The sequence below is a fragment of the Muntiacus reevesi genome, chromosome 11, assembly GCF_963930625.1.
Source record: "Muntiacus reevesi chromosome 11, mMunRee1.1, whole genome shotgun sequence".
Classification (NCBI taxonomy): domain Eukaryota; kingdom Metazoa; phylum Chordata; class Mammalia; order Artiodactyla; family Cervidae; genus Muntiacus; species Muntiacus reevesi.
In genome coordinates, this window is record NC_089259.1 from 82,996,103 (window position 1) to 83,016,044 (window position 19,942).

The 19,942-nt window shown below is 48.5% G+C and overlaps 1 long non-coding RNA gene across 4 annotated transcripts; it reads right to left on the minus strand.

The window, feature by feature from the left end:
- Positions 1 to 306: 306 nt before the first annotated feature.
- LOC136144031 (uncharacterized) lies at positions 307 to 19,931 on the minus strand. 4 transcript variants are annotated; one of them, XR_010658464.1, is made up of 6 exons: positions 19,302 to 19,708; positions 16,979 to 18,597; positions 3,870 to 3,952; positions 2,769 to 2,865; positions 1,600 to 2,074; positions 307 to 455 (listed from the first exon to the last, which is right to left on the minus strand). It is a non-coding gene; the product is annotated as an uncharacterized lncRNA (long non-coding RNA). The 4 variants fall into 4 exon arrangements; XR_010658463.1 differs by lacking the exons at positions 307 to 455; positions 19,302 to 19,708 and adding an exon at positions 19,791 to 19,931 and having other exon boundaries at positions 1,320 to 2,074; XR_010658462.1 differs by lacking the exon at positions 307 to 455 and having other exon boundaries at positions 1,320 to 2,074; positions 18,462 to 18,597.
- Between the last annotated feature and the right edge of the window lie 11 nt (positions 19,932 to 19,942).

Here is a 19,942-nt window from a genome sequence, read left to right on the forward strand (position 1 = left end):
TCCACGTTTTTTCAACATCTCATTTGGTTAATCCGTGTGTCTTCAATGATATGTCAGTGGATCAGCTGGGTATACAGTTCTCATCAGCCAGAGGAACGTCTGTATATTATGAGATTTCTGTGTATCCTGAGATCTGTAACCGCCCACCTGAAGCAGGCATGCTCAGCAGGGGCTGCATGACACCGAGAAAGGAGAGGAGAAAGTTCAGGCCGTCCACGTGGGAGGCGGCAGGCCAGACACAGCGGGGAGGCTCCCGGGTAGGGCGTCGGAGGACACCCAGCGCAGAGTATCCGAGCATCCGGGGCAGAGCTGAAAGCCACCACGGCCCCAGAGAGAAGAACTTCAGTGTTTCCGAGTCCTCGGCGCTTCCACAGCCTGCACGACGGGAATGCTTACGGTGGAAGGATGGACTCCGGCCGTGTGCGAGAGACTGTCCAGTTACTAAGCTCCGGCCTCTGCGGATGAACAAGAAGGCCCTTGTGCACAGACCACCTTTCCCACACAGCCTTAAACCTAAAGCTTGAAGCAGTGCCGCAGACCTTGTGACCCTCACAGGCCTGAGTTCTGCAACCTCTCTGAATGGGCCTCTTAACACGTCAGAACCCACAACGCCTCGGAGGACCCTGGACGATTGTTGAGGCGTCTGTTAAAGCTCTAAGAGCCCCAGGCTTGTGGGCAGAGGTGGCCTGTGTTTTCTTTGAGGCCACAGCAGTGGGGCTGGGAGAGGTCAGTGATTTCCGGGCCCTGCACTTCGTGGGGGGCTTGTCCCCCACCCCACACCGCCTGCCTGGCTGGGTCTCCAGGCCTCAGGCCTGAGTGGCTCCTACTTTTGGAAGCCAAAATAAACTGCACAGTTTAGGCACACTTTCCACAAATGTGAGTGCATTCCCCTCTCTCGTCTTGCCCCAGTTTCTGTCTCATAAGCGGGGCCGCGGTGCGGCGACCGGCGTGCCTTGATGTGATCATCTGCGTTCAAGGTGCGGCCCACCCAGCGCTTCTCAAACAACCACACGAAGCCACTTCCAAGATGGGCAGGCGGGTCGCGGTGCCCACCTGGACGGCACGCGGGACAGCCGCCCTCCCAGAGCCCCCAGCTGGGCGGACCTCTGGCAAGGAAAGGAGGTGGCGGGGGACACGCCGGAGGCCAGAGGCTCGGGTGCTGGCACTCTGCTCCGCGTGCACGTGACGCGGTTTCCGGTTTGTGGCATTTTGGGGACAAACACGTGTGTTTACCTTCTGAATGTGACTACACATGAAGGGTGGGAGGGTGGACGGTAAGCACTCACATTACAGACGGTAGAAGGAGCCAACGGTTGGTTTTTAAATTTAAATTTATCACAAAAGAAATAATTTCTCACGGAAAAAAATGTCTTTTTAAATGTAATAAAATACTTTTTTTTTTTAAAAGCATACTTTATGAAGCTTCTTAGGAAGTGGAACTGACACTATTAGCAGTAAACAGACCCGCTGACTCGCACAGTTTCAAGTCGCCGTGCAAACCTCAACAGCCCATCAACCTGTAAAATCATTCCCATGAGCGTCCAGAGAAAAGTGAGGTGAAAACAGAACTGATGAATCTGGATAATTCAAAAAACTTACATCTTAATCCTGGCACCAAATCTAAAAACCTCAGCGTCCACAAGGGCCGCCTTCTCCGGACACGTTTCCAGCCGCCGGACTGGCAGGTTCTTAGGTGGGTACCGGGCAACCATGGGCTGCGAGAGCGCAGGGCGGGCAGAGGCTGCAGACGGGCTCCGCCCCTCCACCGACGCCGCGATCGCGGGGGGCTGCGACAGCGCAGCTGGGGCCGGGTCTCCAGGCGCCCAGCCGCGATCGCGGAGGGTCTCCGTGCCGCGCCAGTAGCCAGCGGCGTCTTCTCTCAGCAGCAGGAGAGGGTCTCCAGGCGCACGACGCGTCAGGAAGAAACGGGCGGCAGGCACAGCTAACCAGCGTCTCCTGCAGGACGTGGTTCCCGTTCATCTAAATCCAGCTCAATTTTCACGACTGCCTTTACCACCTGTGACCACTGGCCTTGCGTATTCTACAAAATCATCTATAAGAACAGGCCATGCTCCTAAAGGAAAGCAAAAGGTTTTTAAAAATCGGCATTTTAGAGTAATATTTTTTATAGTCAAAGGATTTTCTCACAATCCAACATTAATATCTCAAGAGCTCAAATGATTTTAAACTTCTGCACGTAACGGGTCAGCTGAAATTACCCTCCTCGGCTCTGGCTGGCCCGGGCGGTAGGTGCTGTGTGCTGGCGTCTGCGCAGCGCCCACCGCCAGCCCCGCTGAGCTCATCCGCGGTCACATCCATGCTGGGCAGAGGCGGCTGGGGGTGGACATTCTTTCCGAAGGGGCAGCACCCACAGTGCAGCAGGTGGGAGAGTGTTCCCTGAAATGTCTGGGGTGGGGGCCCCTGCAGGTGGGATCGTGCTCAGGTGAGAAACATAGGCTGGAATCCTCTGTGTGCTTCGGCGGCACGACGGAATAACCGCTGGCCACGCTGGGGTCAGCGGGCCCCAGTGACCACCTGCTTTGTGCTCCTGCCTCGGGGCCTCTGCACACCCACCTTGAAAGCTTCAGCTCAGGGGAGGTCCTCCCGACTTTCAACGTGAGTGATGTTTTCCCTTGTGGGATTTACAGGACGTGATAAGTGAGTACTAGCCACTTCATCACTCCTGTCTCACACACGGGGTCGGGCAGGGGTCAACGGGGACCCACCTGCCCACTGGCCTTCACCTGAGGTCTGCGGACTTCGCCTACCTTCTTCATCATAGTTGGACATGTCATCTGTGATCATGTTTCCAAAATCTAGAAGAAGGTTCCAAGTGTCCCTTGGGATTCATCTTTTGTGATGCTCCTAAAACACAAGAGGAAAGACCAGCAGACGGCTGGCTCAGACGGAGCTCTCAGCCTGGTGATCTCAGGACATAGTCTGCCCGGGAGTGAGGACAGGGCAACACTGTCAGAAGTTAACACAGCAACAGTGCTTTGGGTCAGTGTTAAGAGCTACATGATGCCAAGGTGCAGGTGCAGAAAGCAGACTTACTGAAACACAAAATAAAAATTATTGACTTTTATTTCAAATAGAAAGGCAGCATTTTTTATCTCTTTATCCAACCCTGAAACCAGTTCAGAAACAACGTGGGGAAGCGGCATCTGGATGCGTTTAGTCCCTGTGAACCAGGCGTCGCTCTGCAGGGGTCGGATGCTCGCTGTTACTGGAGACTTCAGACACTGGAGGACCCGCCCCTGCTCCTTGGGGGCTGGAGAGCAGCCCCGGGTCTCCCGAGCTCCCAGCCCCCGAAGGCCCGTCTTTGCACACGCGCGTGCACATGCCCACAGATGGCTCCCACGCTGGTCTCACACGCCAGAGCACACGCACACGGCGCATCACGCGTGCTTTTCTGCCCCTGCTGCCCCACACGCGCCCTGGGCCTCCTGCTGCACATGCTGGGGTCCTTCCCGGCTGCTCCTGGAGGTCATCCCACACCCCCCACCAGAAGGACTGGTCCTCACGGAGCAGGGCGCCCTGAGCAGGACAACACAGCCACCTCCCGCGGTCAGGGGCGGGCCCGGCGCCCTGCACCCTCCCCCCGGCCGCGGTCACCGAGGGCTCTCAGCCCATGAACACTGGGGCAGGGACCACAGACGCACAGTCTGGAGGCGGCCTCAAGCAGCCTGGCCCGAGCCCATGGGCACCATCTTCTGCAGGAGGCTGAGCGTGGCCGCGGGTGGGCTCTCTGGGACCGCCGCTGGGGACACTGTTTCCTCAGGGCCCGCAGACAAGCCATCGGTTATTAGGACGGTAACCACCCCGGCTGACCCCTCACGTGGGGACCCCGTAAGCAGGAAGACACTTACCAGCAAGAAGGTGTTCCAAAGATCTAGAAACTTAAACCTTCCGGATAACACCAGATTCCAGTGTGCCACGGCCATTTCCAAATCTGGCAAAAAGAGAGAGCGCACTCAGTGAGTCCTAACTCCTTTTTCCACAGCACAGTGACCATTTCTTGGCACGCTGGTGTTCACTTACTCGGTAACACTCGGCAGTCTTACCCACGGTTACTTGCGGGCTAAGGCTTACAGGAGAGCTCCTGAAGCTGTGTACAATCTGATTTGGGACCTTGGGGAAAATGGCTTTGGAAAACGATTTGTGCACCAGGATATTTGGATGTGTCAATAATTATCCCCTAATTAATCCATTATGAACACTCTGCTTTGCTCATGTACTGGGCTTTCTTGACTGCTGGGCCAACCTGGATATGATTAGCTGGATACAATGAACACATACCATTTATATATATACATTTAAAAAAACAGCCCCACGCACTTTCTAAGTGATGAACTACAAGTTTAAAACTTGTTTAGCAAGGAAGGGACACAGTGCTTTCCAAATAGACCTTCCTTGCCACAGTAAGAACTAAAATGGAATCTGATTCAAAGGTCGATCCCCTAAGTATCATCAAGACTTGGGATTTCTTAAGGTAAAGCCAAGACAAATTAGCATGTTGTTTGGTCACTAGTAAAAGTCAACACCCTCATTCTTCCCCAGCTGGAAGGTAGTGACGATTCCACGTCTAAACAGACTGATGCCGTGGGCTGCATCATGAGGTGGGATGTTCACGGACACGGTAGCTGAGCATCAGGGCTGCAGGAGAGGGACGCGTTCTCTGCTCACTGCAAGGCTGGTATCGATTTATTTCTGTGTGATTGATACACAAGAACATCAAGGGTCTGAGAAGGTTACTTCTTGAAGCCGACACCCTTCAACTGTGTGGGCTAGTGCTCATCGCTTTCAGACAACAGTCTTGTATGAAATAGTGCTTATGTGTGCATGCCGGGAGAAGGAATGCAAAAAGCCGATGAATAAATATTTGAGGTAACACATTCTTTCAACACAAAATATTTTACTAAACACCTTCCAAAAGATTTTCATCTAAATCTGGTTTGGTCCGACTTGGACAGAAGTCATAAAAGCTGAAGCTCTGACCTGAGGTTCCCAGGTCAATCATTAGAAATGGATGAGCAAGAAATACATGAGTAGTAGCCAACTTCAAATAAAAAGCCTCTACTTCCTGTGTGTTTAACGTCCACGAGATAACTCAGTCTGAAATAACCTGGAGTCTTAGAAAGAAAGCAGTGTCAGAAAACTCAAGGAACGGGTAGAAGAGGAGGCTGGCTGGACCTTACCTACGGGCCCGCGTCCTGCTAAGCCTACTTCCTTATCACTCAGGAAAACCTACACTCAGCTCATCTCAGTGAGGGGAAGCCTCACACTGAGAATGGAGGCAAACCTGGGGAAGAGAGAGAAATAAAGCTTTATGGTAGACATTAACTCTGGTTACTTTTGGCTTCGTTTGGTCCTAGAAACCCTTCTTGTAAAGTTCCCCATGTGCATATTTGTAAAGCACACAACTCATAGTAGACGCCTGCATTTTCAGAGATCCAGCAGCACCTAAGTAAACAGGCTGAGTGCTGTTCTGATGGACCTGGCCATTTGCAAAACAACAGCAACGCTCAGAGTGATAGAACTTGAGAGCTGAGGTCAAGAACAAACTCTACTTTACTGACCATGAAAGGAATCACCAGAGCAGCTATTTTCTTTCTATAACCTTTGAAAAACCCTACCTCCTGAGTAAGAAAATGATTATAAATGTTCGTAAGTAAAATTTATGTCTGTGATGCTCCATTTAGAATTAGATCATAAAGATGACCATTCTGTCAAAAAAGAATGGGCTGATGGAAAAATTAGTTAATAATCATGAAACTTTACTTCCTCAAAAGTTATGATTTCTCAAAGCCAACTGATTGTGGACTCTAGCCAGTATAAAACCGTGCTAAGCATCTTGCATTAAAGCAAAGCATCAAGAGTTTTAATTACCTCCTCTACCAGGCTAAGGGGGCTCCGCTAGTAGCTCAATTGGTAAAGAATCCGCCTGCAATGCAGAAAACCCCAGTTTGATTTCTGGGTCGGGAAGATCCCCTGGAGAAGGGAACGGCTACATACTCCAGTATTCTGCCCTGGAGAATTGCAAGGACTGAACAGTTCATGGGGTCACAAAGAGTCGGACATGGCTGAGCGACTTTAACTAGGCTAAAGAGGTGGAAACAGCAACCCACTCCAGTTTTCCTGCCTGGAAAACCTCACGTGCAGAGGATCCGGGCGGGGTACAGTCCATGGGGTTGCAAAGAGCCAGACACGACAGAGCAAGTACGCAGCGCGAGGCTAAGGAACAACCACAACACAGCACGCGCCCCTCTGGCCGCACAGGTCTGAAGGGGAGTTTCCCCCCGTTTCCACTGCTGTCCACACTTTCTCAGGAATTATAGGAACACGTGTACCAACCTCTTTAAATTATATTTAACCCTTCAGAAGACAGACAAGCTCACATACTTTGGAAATTGTAAAATCAATTGTTCCATCTGGGGTTCACAGCTGTAAGATTACCCTTTTTTTTCAGTTGAAGTACAGTTAGTTGCTTTGGGAGATAGTGACGGGCAGGGAAGCCTGGCATGCTGCGTCCATGGAGCTGCAGAGAGTCAGACCCGACGCAGCCACCGAGCAACAGCAGCAATAGCTGTCGCTTTACCCGCGGCGCTAGTGTCCCTGACGGAGCGGCATGGGTCTTCCAGGGTCGCTGCCTTCCCACGGGGACCTCCCTCCCACGGGGACCTCCCTCCCACGGGGACCTCCCTCCCACGGGGACCTCCCTCCCGTCGTGACCTCCCTCCTGTCGTGACCATCCCTCCCACTCCCCCATAATCATCTGGCTTTGTATCTTTTTAAAAAATCCTCAAAAAACCTTCTAAAATAAAGTGTGATGTTTGTGAAGTGTCCAGGTATGTAATAATTTTCCTGAAGAGGCTATTGTTCCCTTTAATATGATTTTATGTTCTCTCAATGAGTCTCCTGAAGCAAAGACACAAAATCAGTAACTGTTCCAATTCTTCAGTGACTGATTTCTGATAAACATCTTATTTGTCTATAGGCATAGAGTAGATAATGATTTTTTTTTCTCAGTGAAGGAATTACAGGATAAACTATAAATTTCTCCTTTTCTGTTGCCTGATAGTCAGGCAAAGTTATTTAAAATAGAAGCTACACACGCCAGGCTCCAGGTTGCAAAAGTGCTTCAAAATACTTCTCCTTACACTGAACTTCATGACCAAAGGAAGTAAATTTATAAACTTTAAAATAGGTGATTAACTTGGACTAATTTACAACCTCTTAGAAGTTACAGTGGAATTTTAAAAGCATGGCAAACGCGATGACTTCAGATGGAACGAATGCTGTAGGATTTCCAGGCAGCTCCCACCTCCGCTGCCTGCAGCCCTGCAGCCTTCCGGCGGGATCACCACCCTGCAGGGGAGCCCCGGTGAGCCAGGGCAGGCGGCGTCCTGCAGTGGGAACACTGCTGGGTGTCTGAGCTGATCTGCATGGCACGGAGGGCTGCCCAGCAGAGCCCTGCAGAGCCCGGAGCCAAAGGATCATATGCCATAAAAATGATGGCTGCTCGAAACCCTGAGTTTGACGTTCTCTGTGACATGGCAACAGAAATAAGCGGATTTTATAATCCTCAAATAAACCAAAACCTCAAACTGGAAATACAAGCCTGAGATTTTCTGTATATACCACATACGGTAAGGCACAAGTAACATTTTGGAAAAATCATACATCTCTGAAAGAAGAAGAAAAATGTAATCCAACACACATCAGAATTGGTTTAAGTAAGTTAACATGAAACCCCCAGCGCAGGACGAGGTTAATGTCGCCTGCCCGCATCCTAACCCGTTAGACAATTACACATCACTGGGAGAGAATGCAGAGCATCTGGAAATTACTTCACATTTAAAATCGTATTTTTGGCTCCTCACATCAGAAGTGACTGCAGGGTGAGAGGCTGGAGCGCGTGGGACTGTCCCAGTGGCGAGGGGCGCCCAGACCCTGGAGGAGGGGACCGCCTGGAGCCCTGCTGGCCACGCCCGGGCCTCCTCTGGAGCTGACTGGCGTCTGGCAGGCACACTCACCCAGCCCCTTCTGCCCTGGGCTCCGAGCGAAGGTGAAGGGAACTGGTAAAGGTCCTGGAGCTTCACCGTGTCCCTGAGCTCCCGCTCCAGTCCTGGCAGCAGGGCTCTCAGCTGCCCTGCGCTGTCACACCTGGGACAGGACACAGAGCCTCACGTGGGCAGCGCGCCGCGGCAGGCAGCTCCAGCCTCCCCGCGCTCCGGGCGGCCTGAGGCTCGGGCCTGAGGGCGGAGCTCTCGGGTCCCTGCTCTGGCTACAAGGGCTAGAAAGGGCTGGCCCTGTTGGTGGTGGTAGCCCCCTGCTCTGTGAAGAAACCAAACCCACTGATTTATATGGAGCATGGACTGCATCTTAGTGGAGAGGCCACTGGGCTTCCCAGGGGTGGTTAAAGAACCCATCTGCCAGCACAGGAGATGCAGGAGATGCAAGTTCGATCCCTGGGTCGGGAAGACCCCCTGGAGTAGGAAATGGCAACCCACTCCAGTGTTCTTGGCTGGAGAATCTCATGGACAGGGGAGCCTGGCGGGCTACAGCCCATGGGGTCGCAAAGAGCCGGACACAACTGAAGCGACTTACCACGCGCACAGAGACGTCATTAAAAGTAAAGAAGGAACCCCACAGAAGCTGCAAGGCTCTCCTCGCTGTGTGGGCTGGAGCACAGCCAGGAGCTGGAGCCCCGCAGAGACCAGCGCCCGGGCCTGACGGAGACGAGGCGGGAAGAGCCGGGCCCTCGCCGAGGGCAGAGCTGAGCCGACCTGCAGCCTGTTCTGGCCGGGAGGAGGCAGGCCGGCAGACTCAGGCTGCTGTCCAGGGCCTGCTTACGGTGGGCCGGACTTGAAACAGCCAGCACAGGAAAACAACCCTATCGCTTTAAAACTGGATTTTCCTCCAAAAAGTCAACAACCCTTAGGAATATTCAAAAGCCCTCACTAAAGCAGGCTTTAGAACAGTGAAACATAAAATCTGTCATTTATTTTGACTGCCCGGCAAGGAGGAGGCTGAGAGCCACGTCACTCGCCCGCGTGCCCCGGTGAGGCAGGTGGAGCCCGCGTGGGGCTCGGTGTCTGGTGAGTGAGCGGGACCACCGGCCCCCTCCTCCAGGCCGTCACCCCGGCTCTTCTCCGCGCCTCCATCACAGCACTAGCGCTCCTTGGCAGACCCATCAGTTATCCCTGCTTTGCAGTTAACAAATGGGGACTCCCGTGTTCTACTTTGTGTCTGGGCTTCTGTGCCAACGTTGTGTGTGCGAGGCTCATCCGTGACACGCGGGCTCTGGTCGTTCATCTCCGTCATCTCACAGCATGCCACTGCGCTCACGCTGCAACCCCGCTGTGCTACAGGTAAGCATTTCGGCTGCCTCCAGTTTTCCGGTCATGAAGAATGTTGAAGGTTCCCGTATGTGTATCCCGGCACACAGTGCATGTGTGAGGCAGACACCCACCCGCAATTCCACAAGTCTTGTCAAGCTCTTCTCCAGGGTGACTGCCCACCAGCGACACTCGGCAGCTGTCCTACAAGAGGACCTGGGAGGTCCTATTTTGATGTGCTCTTGACCTGCAGCCCCCTACCTCACCCCAGGAGTGAGGCTGAGTTCCTGCTTGTATCTTCACTGGCCCCTTGGAAAGCATCTTCTGTGAAGGGCGTGGTCGTGTTCCCTGTCCGTTCTCAGCCAGGTCATCTTTTTCTTGTTTTGTGGGGATCCTGTCAGCAGGGCACCTCACAGCCCCCACCCCCTTCCCCACGTGCTGCCTCCTGGTGCTATTTCTGGCCAGAAGTTCTGATTTCAGGGCAGAACAATTTACTCACTCGTCTTCCCTGCAGTGGTTTCCAATGCTTCACCACCTGAGCTACTGGACGGCCGCACGTTTTCTATTTTCTAAAGGTTTCTGCCTTCAGCCTTTCGCACTGAGATCTACAGCTCACTGAACTGAATTTATGTTCTGTGTGAGGCAGAGACCAAGACGAACCTTCTCCCATCAAAGTGTTAGTCGCTCAGTCGTGTCCAACTCTTTGTGATCCCACTGACTACAGCCCGCCAGGCTCCACTGTCCATGGAATTCTCTAAACGAGAATACTGGAGTGGGTGGCCATTTCCTTCTCCAGGAGATCTTCCCACCAAGGGACTGAACCTGGGTCTCCTGCTTTGCAGGTGAATTCTTTACCATCTGAGCCACCAGGGAAGCCACCTTTTCCCACACAACTAGACAGTTCCCTCAGGACCCTTTCGTGAAAAGCCATTTTTTCTCCACATCTCTAAAAGGCTACCTCTGCCAAAAATCCAGTGTTCTGGAAACACGGGTTTATTTACTGGCTCTCATCCTGCCCCACCCCACGTACTGCTAATCACTGCAAGTGCCGTGTTACATACTGATAAAATACCCACCCCTCCCTTTTCTGTTACTACAATAAAGTACATTAATCGACTTTGTAATGTTAAACAGATCTTCCATTTCTGGGCTACAACAAACTGTCATGATGATTAACCCTGATTTTTGGTTGACTCGCTTTGGAGGCTTGATTTATTTTGCTGAAAATCTGGCTAGTATTTTTGCATCTTCTGGTCATCATGTCTTTTGATTCTTCTGAGAGAAGCTTATAGTTTTCCCTTTTCAACATGTCCTTTCTAGGTCTTACTATCGAGGTTATGATGGCCTCAAAACATGCTAGGAGTGTTTTTTCCCGTACTCTTCTCTGGTGTGAAACTGGTGTTATTCTCTTTATTAAAAGTTGGGGAAGATGTGCCAGTGAACCAATCATGGCCTCAAGTTTTCTCCTTGAAAAGATTTTAAATTATGGGTTCTGATTCTCTAAGAGTTACGGAACTATGTCTTCACAGGCCCATTTCAGTAAGTTGTCATTTTTAAAAGAACTTCTGTATTTCATTTAAGCTTTCAAATTTATAAACATACAGTTGTTCATAATAGGCTCATTTTATCTGTAGGGTCTATAGCAATGTCCCCTTTCTATATGGCTTATGTGGCATTCATTACTTTACTGGTCTTCTCAAATGTCAAGTTTTTGGCTTTAAGAATCCTTTCTACTTAAAGCTTTTTAAAAAAATCATTAAATTACTGCCTGTTTAAAAGTTTTAATCCCCTCTGTCTGCACTGAGTTTAATCTCCTGTCCTTCTCACTACTTGCTGAGATGGAGGCTTTCCTTACTGAATTTCAACTTTCTAAAATATGCATCTAAGAAGCTGACTCCTGCATGTTCTCATAGTTTCATCCCTCAAAATACTTTAATTTCTGCTGTGACTTCTTTCTCATCCCAACGGTTATTCAGAGGCACAGGATCCGCACAGATTCCAACCTATCCAGCGAACTTTCTGTTACATTCCTTTCTTAGGTGTACTGTGGTCAGAGTACACGTTCTGTCACTTCAGCTCGGGGACATTGTTGTACCTTACCTCGTGGCCCTGTTTATGGTCAATATTCATAAGCGTTCTTTTTGAAAAGACCATGTATTCCTAAACATCAAGGGCAACGTCCTATTTCCTTTTCCGAACCTTCTATTTACTACTGACTTTTCACCCACTTAGTCTACCAGTTGCTAAGATGTGTGAGAAGATGGGGGGAGATATTCCCCACTGTGCTGGCAGATTTATATCATTTTCTTTAGAGTTTTAATTTCTGCTTTAAATAAACTATTACTGTCCTGGTAAAGCAGAACTTTTACCACTGAGAGACGGTCTTCTGATTCCTCCTGCCCCCACTCTTCCCTCTCCCCCTTGCTCTTTAATTCATTTACAAGACCTTCCCGCCTTGCTGTCTCACTCATCCACATACTGGTTGGTTTCTGTGTGTCAAAATGTCTCTAGTGGACACATCATATGAGGTCTTCAGGGAATGTGATCCCAGGTGCTAACACCATCCTGCCCGGCCTGCCTTGGGCTGGAGCTGGGGAACCGGGAACTCACAGGGTGTGTATCCACAGAACTCCAGGGCCTCAAGAGGACAGAAGCAGAAAACCATGGCGATGACACCAGCCAGACCACTGCAGGACGAATCTCCAGAGGATTACTGGAGCTGACTGACACTCTACTTTCAATTTTCTGGCCCCTAACCAGCAACTCAGAGGTGGTCTGAGGACACCAGTCTCCCATCTCCCCATGTTGTGGGCCTCCTAATTTTAAAAGCACCTTTTCTTTTTCCTCAAAAAAGAAAAAGAAAGTGTCTTTCATTATCTGTAGAATTACTTTTTGCTTTGAAGCTTATTAAATATACTAACAGCCACATCAGCCTATTTTCGGTCAATGTTTACACACTGCTTTAGACTCTGTCCCTCAAACCGCTCTGTGCCGTTGTCTTAGTTCTATCTGCTGCAAACAGTATATATAGTAGTTGATTTTTAAAAACCCACCTAGCATTTAGTTCACTTACATTTAATGTAATTACGTGAATGCAAACATTTTTAGGCTTAAATCCTCCATTTTATCATGGGCTTGCTATTTGTCCCAACAGAAGTTAATTTTCCTTGTGCTCTTTTTTCCCTTGGATTCTTTCAGATTGAATTTTGTTTTTATAGTGGTTATAGCATAGACAAAGAGAGAACAAATATTTTTTCCCACTGTTTCATCTTTTTCCTTTTCCCAACACCATCTTTTGATGCTGTTTTTAACTTTAATCAAGTCCAACTTACCACTTTTTTCATTTATGGCTGGTACTTTTTCTGTCTTTTCTGAAAAAGCTTAACCCAAGATTATAGTTTCTGAATCTTTGTCTAAAACTTAGTGGTTTTAGTGTCTGGCACAGGTCTACAATCTAGCCCCAACTAATTTTCAAGTACGGTATGAAGGAGGGACTGAGGTTAAGTTTTTCATGTTTGCCCCATTGTGTCAGCATCATTTGTTGAAAAGACTCTTCTTACCCCCCATTGAAATAATAAACACTAACAATCTTGCAGTCTATCAACAATGTGGGAAGACTTTACTAACTCATCAAGACTTATTCTAAAGCTACAACAATTAAGATGCTGGGTTAAAGACAGATAAAAACACCCATGGATACAGCAGGGAAGACCCACACAGACAATTTTTTGTTTTTAAAAATGTCAAGGTATTTCATAAAGTTTATTCAGTTTATCTAAGAATCCTCAAGCACACAAAGAAAAGGTGTAGAATTAACTGTTAAAGGCAGGTATTCTAACCACAGTCAGGAGTCAACAGCCAAGGAAAGTGTGAGGAAATCATGATGGAGCAGACACAGAAGCGAGTTATTTCTAAAGCTTAGCACTATTTAGAGGCAAACAGTCCTTCATGTCCCTAAAAGCACAGGTAATTCTCCACAGCACAGTTCACTAATACATTCACAAAACTTTTGTTCAATATTTTAAATGGTACTTTCACCTTTAACTGCCCCATGAGGTGTGGAGAGAGAGCAAGCCACTGACCATCACTAACTTGTGACCTTAAATTATATTCTGTAAACTCCAGATAAGGAGGTGTGAGATGATCTAAAAACATTTTGGGAAGATTCATGCTCGGAATCTTTAAAATATGTATTTAAAATTATGACACTTCATAGGCTAATAGGAATTTTAAAACTTTATTTGTACGATGTATTCCTAGACAATGTCTAAGAAATGCCATTAATTGTCTCTGTAAGAAGCACTTATTTCCAAAAGCTCCTGTTTGGGGCGATTTTAACAGGTGGGGTAACTGTGGTCCAGCAGTCATGGGTGTGCTTTTTAACGGGTCTTCCCGGTTCTAAGATCACTGGAATGTCTCTAGGCTCTCCCAGGTGCAAAGAATATGAACACATGTGTGGTTACAACACTGTTATAAAGATACCTGTTGTTCAGTTGGTTTTATTCAACTTCCGGGAATGTGGGAAGATATTAGAAATAAAGTCTCATAGAACTTATCATCTTACCAGAGTCCTGGGTTCAGTGAAAACAAGCACCGTGTCTGCACAGCCTTAGAACATGTTTACCTAAGGCTTTCAAGCTCCTTTGGGAGCTAAAAATAAGTGTGTTTAAGTTGTCAACACGGAAACCTCAGAGTATCAGCAAGTCAGCAGGCTGGCTTCTACACACTTCATGAAACAGTGCAGTAAGCTTCATGGTTAAAAGTCATTTCTGTTATGTGCTTTCATGTACTTCTCTGACTCACCTAATAAGTAAGAAACATCTTAAGGTATTAGTGAACCTTTTACTCCAACGCTAGGTAGAGCAGAGAAGTCGTACAAGCAAAAAGACAGAATGACATTTTATTAATGCTTAATGCAGCAACACAACAGATTGTACATTTAGTACACAGTATTAGGAAATAAATTAAATGGCTGAAAACAAACAAAAACACCTGGATGTTTATGACAACTCAAAACTGGAAGGAAGAAATTAAAAAGGAGAAAGTGTAACAAAAGGAATTAATCTGAATAAAAACACTGAACAAAACCTTAACTGGAATTCAAAATAAAACCAAAAGGTTTAATAGTACAAATGCACAAGAAATTTGTAAAATATACAAAGGACAGAAATTGATATGAAATTTACAGGTCGCTGAAAAATAATGTTGAAAATACTTTCCTTTCTGAAAAAGTTTAAACTGAGACCAGTTTACTTACCCAAGTTCTGTCATGCCATCTACAAATTCCTTTTTGCTAAATTCACATTGAGTTGCAGCCCTGAATTTCCAAGCTATAAGAAAAACTGTGATACTGGCAGGATCTAGGCTTAAATCATAACAAAACTGTTGAATTCCATCAATTCCAATTTTATTTTCATCTTGTGGGTCTACAGTTAAAATTAAGGGAAAAATAAGTTAAAAACTTGGATATTTTGAAAAGTATTACTAAAATGGGTGTAAAGAATGTATTTTTAATACATCAATCAATGCACTGCAATTTTCAAGTGTATATGAGAGAAATAGTAACATAATAATTTATCCAGAAAATACTCCTATTTTTAAAATCGAGGTTTCTGGGTTTTCAGGGGGGAAAAAAATCACTGAAACCTCTCTGAAAATGTCATTATGAATAAAAATTTTAGATTTCCCTAGAGTAAAATAAAAATTCAAGTTTACAGAATTTTAGCTTGCCCAAAGCAAACTGCTATGAAAAACATTGCATGGTGAAGTATTCACAGGAGTTCAAGCTTTTACCATCACCTTGCCAAGACAAAAGAAATATAATGTATTTTTCAAAAGTCATTTTATTTTATTTTATCATTTTATTTTTTATAGTGCTAATACCACTGCACAACACTTATTTTTTGGTCATTTAGTTTATACACCCACGTTTAACAGCTGAGAAATTCTGGCTTACCCCTCCCCTAATTTCTAGTTTAGAAATAAAACTAAGGAAGTTAGCATTTTTCCATGGGAAAATCAAACAGTGAAGCCTACTAAAGCATCAGTAAGGGCGCACAGTGAGGCCCCACGAGATCGCCCGTCTCCGGGCCCGCCCGGTGGTCTCCGGGCCCGCCTGGAGGTGACATGCCACCTGCTGCTGTGGGAAGCACCAGAGCAGGCCGTGGCACTTCACTTGGAGCACGGTCAAGTGCAGCAGACTCTTCATCACACAGGGTCGGACTCAGTGCTCAGCACCACATCTAACGTACGTCGTTACCCAAGGAGACAACTGGCCCCCATCACTCGAGCAGTCACCAAGACCCTCCAACTCTACACTCCCAGGTTGTGAGAGTGGGCTCACGGCACAGAGGGGCTCGCCACATCCTGACTCAAGCCCGTGCTCCTAACACGGCACACGGTCAGGAGGACAGGAAAACAGGCCTACTGTGCCCTCACCTAACAGCCTTCCTGACAAACTTCACATACGTCATTTCTGGATGCATTAAAATAGCTTGGAGGCACTCACCTGTATACAATTCCGTAAGGACAGATGTTTGTCGACAGTCTCTAACTATATATTTATTTTTAGGGCCCAAATCTTGAACTAAAAAATAAAGATAACTTTTGCAAAGGCAGCTGCACACATCTGAATAACTTAAAATTAGCTCAGTAATTAACTTAGCCAAAAAATCTAAAGCACGCTGAAAACAATGCTCCTTTTGGAGAACTACAAATACAGATCTGTTCTTTTAACCACAGAATTTTCTGAACTAAGATTAAAAAAAAAAGAATGCAATTTTCAGTTGATTTTTTTGTATCTAAATAGATTAAAATATACACAGTATATTTTCAAAAGTAAAAAATGAAAACAATAAACAAGATCTCAAAGTCTAGGAAGTCTGTGTTAATACTTGTTTAAATGAGGGTTTTCACTTTCTGTGTTCTATTTTTTTAAGTTTTGGAAACATAAGAGTAACCTTAGAAGCTGCTAGAAAGAAAAAATAACTCTTGAGCCACTGCCGCCTTCAGCTGCGGAACTCGGAGTCCGTGGAGCTGTCTGGATCTGCAGACTTGTTTTGCCTCATTTTGAGAGGGAAAGCGCCATTCTAAGCGCCGATTTCAATAAAAATAACTGCTGTCTCCAACTGACAACACAAGGTTTCTCTGCCAAGAGCTTTCCAGAAGCTCCTGCCACTGGCACTGGTGCAGGACTCTGGCACCACCAGCCGTGGCGGGCAGGGTGACCTGCACCTCCTGTCAGAACTCCTCGGGCGATGTGGAATGGTTCTCAAGCAGCCTTCTCACCAGGTACTCCTGCCCAGGGGGAGTGCTGGGGAAAAGTACTCCTGCAGGGGGTGTAGCCCCCCTGGCCTGGACACCAAGCCTCCCACCAGTGACTCCCCACAGCTGACCCAGGCCGCGGATAGGAGGGCTCGCTGCCCATCAGCCGTTAGACTGTGCGCCTTGTCCCACCCCAGCCTCGCGCCATCAGCAGCCACGTTCCGATTAAACCACCTAAACTGTAGAGCTGACCATCAGCAAGGGAGGGGGCTGTGCTCCTAACAGGGCACACGGTCGGAAGCCTTGGGACATGGCATGAGAAGCTCCCCACCTCCACCCCGCGCCCTGGACGTGCGGCGCCTCGGCGCCCTCACCTTGGGGCCTGTTACACAGCCGCTCCAGTCTCCTCCTGTCCACGGAGGCGCTCATGGATTCCCTGTGAACACGCTCGGGTGCGGGAAGCAGCTGTCCGTGGCCAGGTCTGCCGTCTACTTGCTCTGCTCTAAGCAGTGGGCGGCACTTCTCTTGCCAGCCTGAGTAAATGCCATGAACTGGCGGACCCTGTCCTTCTGAGATGATTTAAGCTTATGGTCTGGGAAGCCAGAGAGGCAGGAAAGCCAATGAGGCCGGCCCAGAGAGCCGTTAGGGCTCGATCACCAGCACCTACATTGTATCTGGACTTAACTTCTCCCGGGTGACCAGACAGTACTTCAGAACTACAGAAATACAAAGCTTTGTTCCCCATTGAGTAAAAACACTGGGCAGTCTTCTGAAAATTCAAACGACAGTATCTATATAGTAACAAATATGGAAAGTCTAAACTCCCCCAAATTAGAAATATCAGTATTCTATGCAAAATATATTTTGATCTTTATCTGGTTCCCTTCGAATGAAGCAGGATGCTGCTTTTTTTCCTTTGAGTCTCAGTGAAATCCCCCTTTATAACACACATGTGCCATCTGATGAAGTGAGGCTAGAGGGTAACCCGAGGTCTGACCACAACACCACAGCCCACCTGTGGGTCCTCCTCAGCTTCAATTAATTTCAGGCCCTAATGACCAGAAGAAGGCCCTTGAGGTTTAGAAACATCATTATTTTAAGTTTTCCTCTGTCTAAAATTAGCAGAACAACACTGATGAAAACACACACATAACAAAAAATTGTGTGAAAAGTAACTTATAAAAGTTCCAAAAGCAGGCACAAAAAGCCCGTGATGATTAAGTAAAGATACTAATAATGAGAAGTTCATGAACATGAGACAGAAATAAAATGGAAAAATAGGGCAGAGGCTGTGGGTGGGTAGTAAATAACAAAACTGCCCTGTAACTGCACTATATATAGTATATGATGAAACCAAATAGTATTTTGATGCTTCCAGATACCGGAATGGTTATGGTTTTATTTATTGAAGGTAACCTGATGAAGACGACAGCATAAATGACAGTGATTCACCAAGGTTGTAAATCAAAAGAGACACTAGGGCCCTCCTTGGCAGTCCAGCGATCAAGACGTCACACTTCCACTGCAGGGGGCCCGGGTTTGATCCCTGGTCAGGGAACTAAGATCTCACATGCTGCATGGTGTGACCAAACCATCCCCCCAAACCAAAACCAGACCCATCTGCTGCTGCTGCTGCTAATACTTTATAAAAAACAATAATATGATAAAGGGAAAAATTTTACTTTTAAAAGGATTTATACTCAGTTTTGTTAAAAAAAAAAAAAGATGACAGTTTACAGAAGCACACAGAATAAGTTGTAACTTACAAAAACATGTAATTGGAAAACAAGATGTAGATGAAGAAATTAGGAGAAAAAAAGACAAAAAAGGCCAGAGATAAGATACAAACACGCATACCATATACAAGAGCTGAAAGCTGAAAATTAGGCTCTGAGCTTCTCAGTTGCCAAAGCAAAGATCAGAGGGGACAGTTCATGTCACCACTCTCTTCAGTTTCAGTGCCAGGAGGAGCTGGGCCATTTGGAGGTCACGCCTAAAAAATAAATTAATAAAGGTCCATAAATTGGCAGGACCACTGCCTACACTTCAAGCTCTGATGGACTTCACTAAGGCTCACCATGCCAAGGAAATTAAATGATTATTGGCGGCTATAAGGGAAGTGGGTGGGCTTTTCCTAAAAGCCTTATCCTCTTAAAATGTACAAAATTCTTGAAATAAAAATGGGGATAATCTAGAAATATCAGATAAATTCTCTAACCTCTGGAAAAGGTCTCAAGCCTTTTAACTGTGACCTTGTGAAGAACCACTTCTGTGATGTGTGCATCAAGACTGACCATAGATCTACTGAAGATACGTCCTTAAAATGCCCTTCCAGAGACACCGAATACAACAAGGTCGCTTCCAAGGGGCCGACCCAGTTAACGGTGTAAGCTGAGTCACCCTGACGGTTCTGGGTTCAGTCGGGGTGGGGGGGTGGCAAGGAGTCAGGCCCAAGTGCCCCCTTCACTCTCCCGCCTCTCCAACCTCTTCAGAAGGCCCCAGGCTCCAGCCCACGCAGCCCCTTCCCCTGGGGAAGCGCGGTCTCTGCTTTCCGGACCTGCTGGATCCCTCCCTCCTGACAGGATACGCTCCACCTCCTCCTCCGCGGCGCTCCCCACCGGGAGGGTGCGTCCTCACGCCGCCTCTGCCCCTGCCACTCCCTCCTGGACCCCCTTCTCCTGCCCCGAGCCCTCTCACCAGGATCCCGCTGCCAGGAGGGCGAAGGCCGCCCCAGCGCAGCCGGCTGCGTCCTCTCCCTGGCCGCCTTCCGATTCCTGGAGGGCACCCCGGTCTGCCCCTTCCGCACCTCTGGACGCCCCCCGCCCCACTCACTGCGGGGCGCTCAGCTCGCACTGAGGAGCCGTGGCTGAGCGTCCACTGGCTCAGCGTCTGAGGCCGCCATGCGGCTCCCGGCCCGGCCCCGCCCGCGGAGGAGGGGCTGGCGCCCCGCGCCCGGGCCGGCCTCTCTGCTGGGTCTCGGCCCCAGCGTTACCGGACCCGCGACTGTCGCGTCGGCCCGGGACCCCGCTTGCCTCACACGGAACTCCTCCGTTACCGCGCTTCCACGACGCCTCAGAGCACAACCCGAAGGCTCCAGAAGCCCCTCCCTCGCTGCCCCCCGCCCCGGGCCCCGCAGCCGGTCTCCGACCCGGTCCTGCCCCCGCCGGCGGCCCCCGCGTCACCTACCCGCGCCCCACAACGCCCCGGGTCGCGCCCGCCCCGCCGCCGGCGCCGTCCCCGCCCGGGCCTCAGCCCGGACACCGTCCAGGGACGCAGGACTCCGACTCCCGGCGTGCCGCGCGCCGCCGGTGCCGCCGGGATCCAGGCAGCGCTAGGCC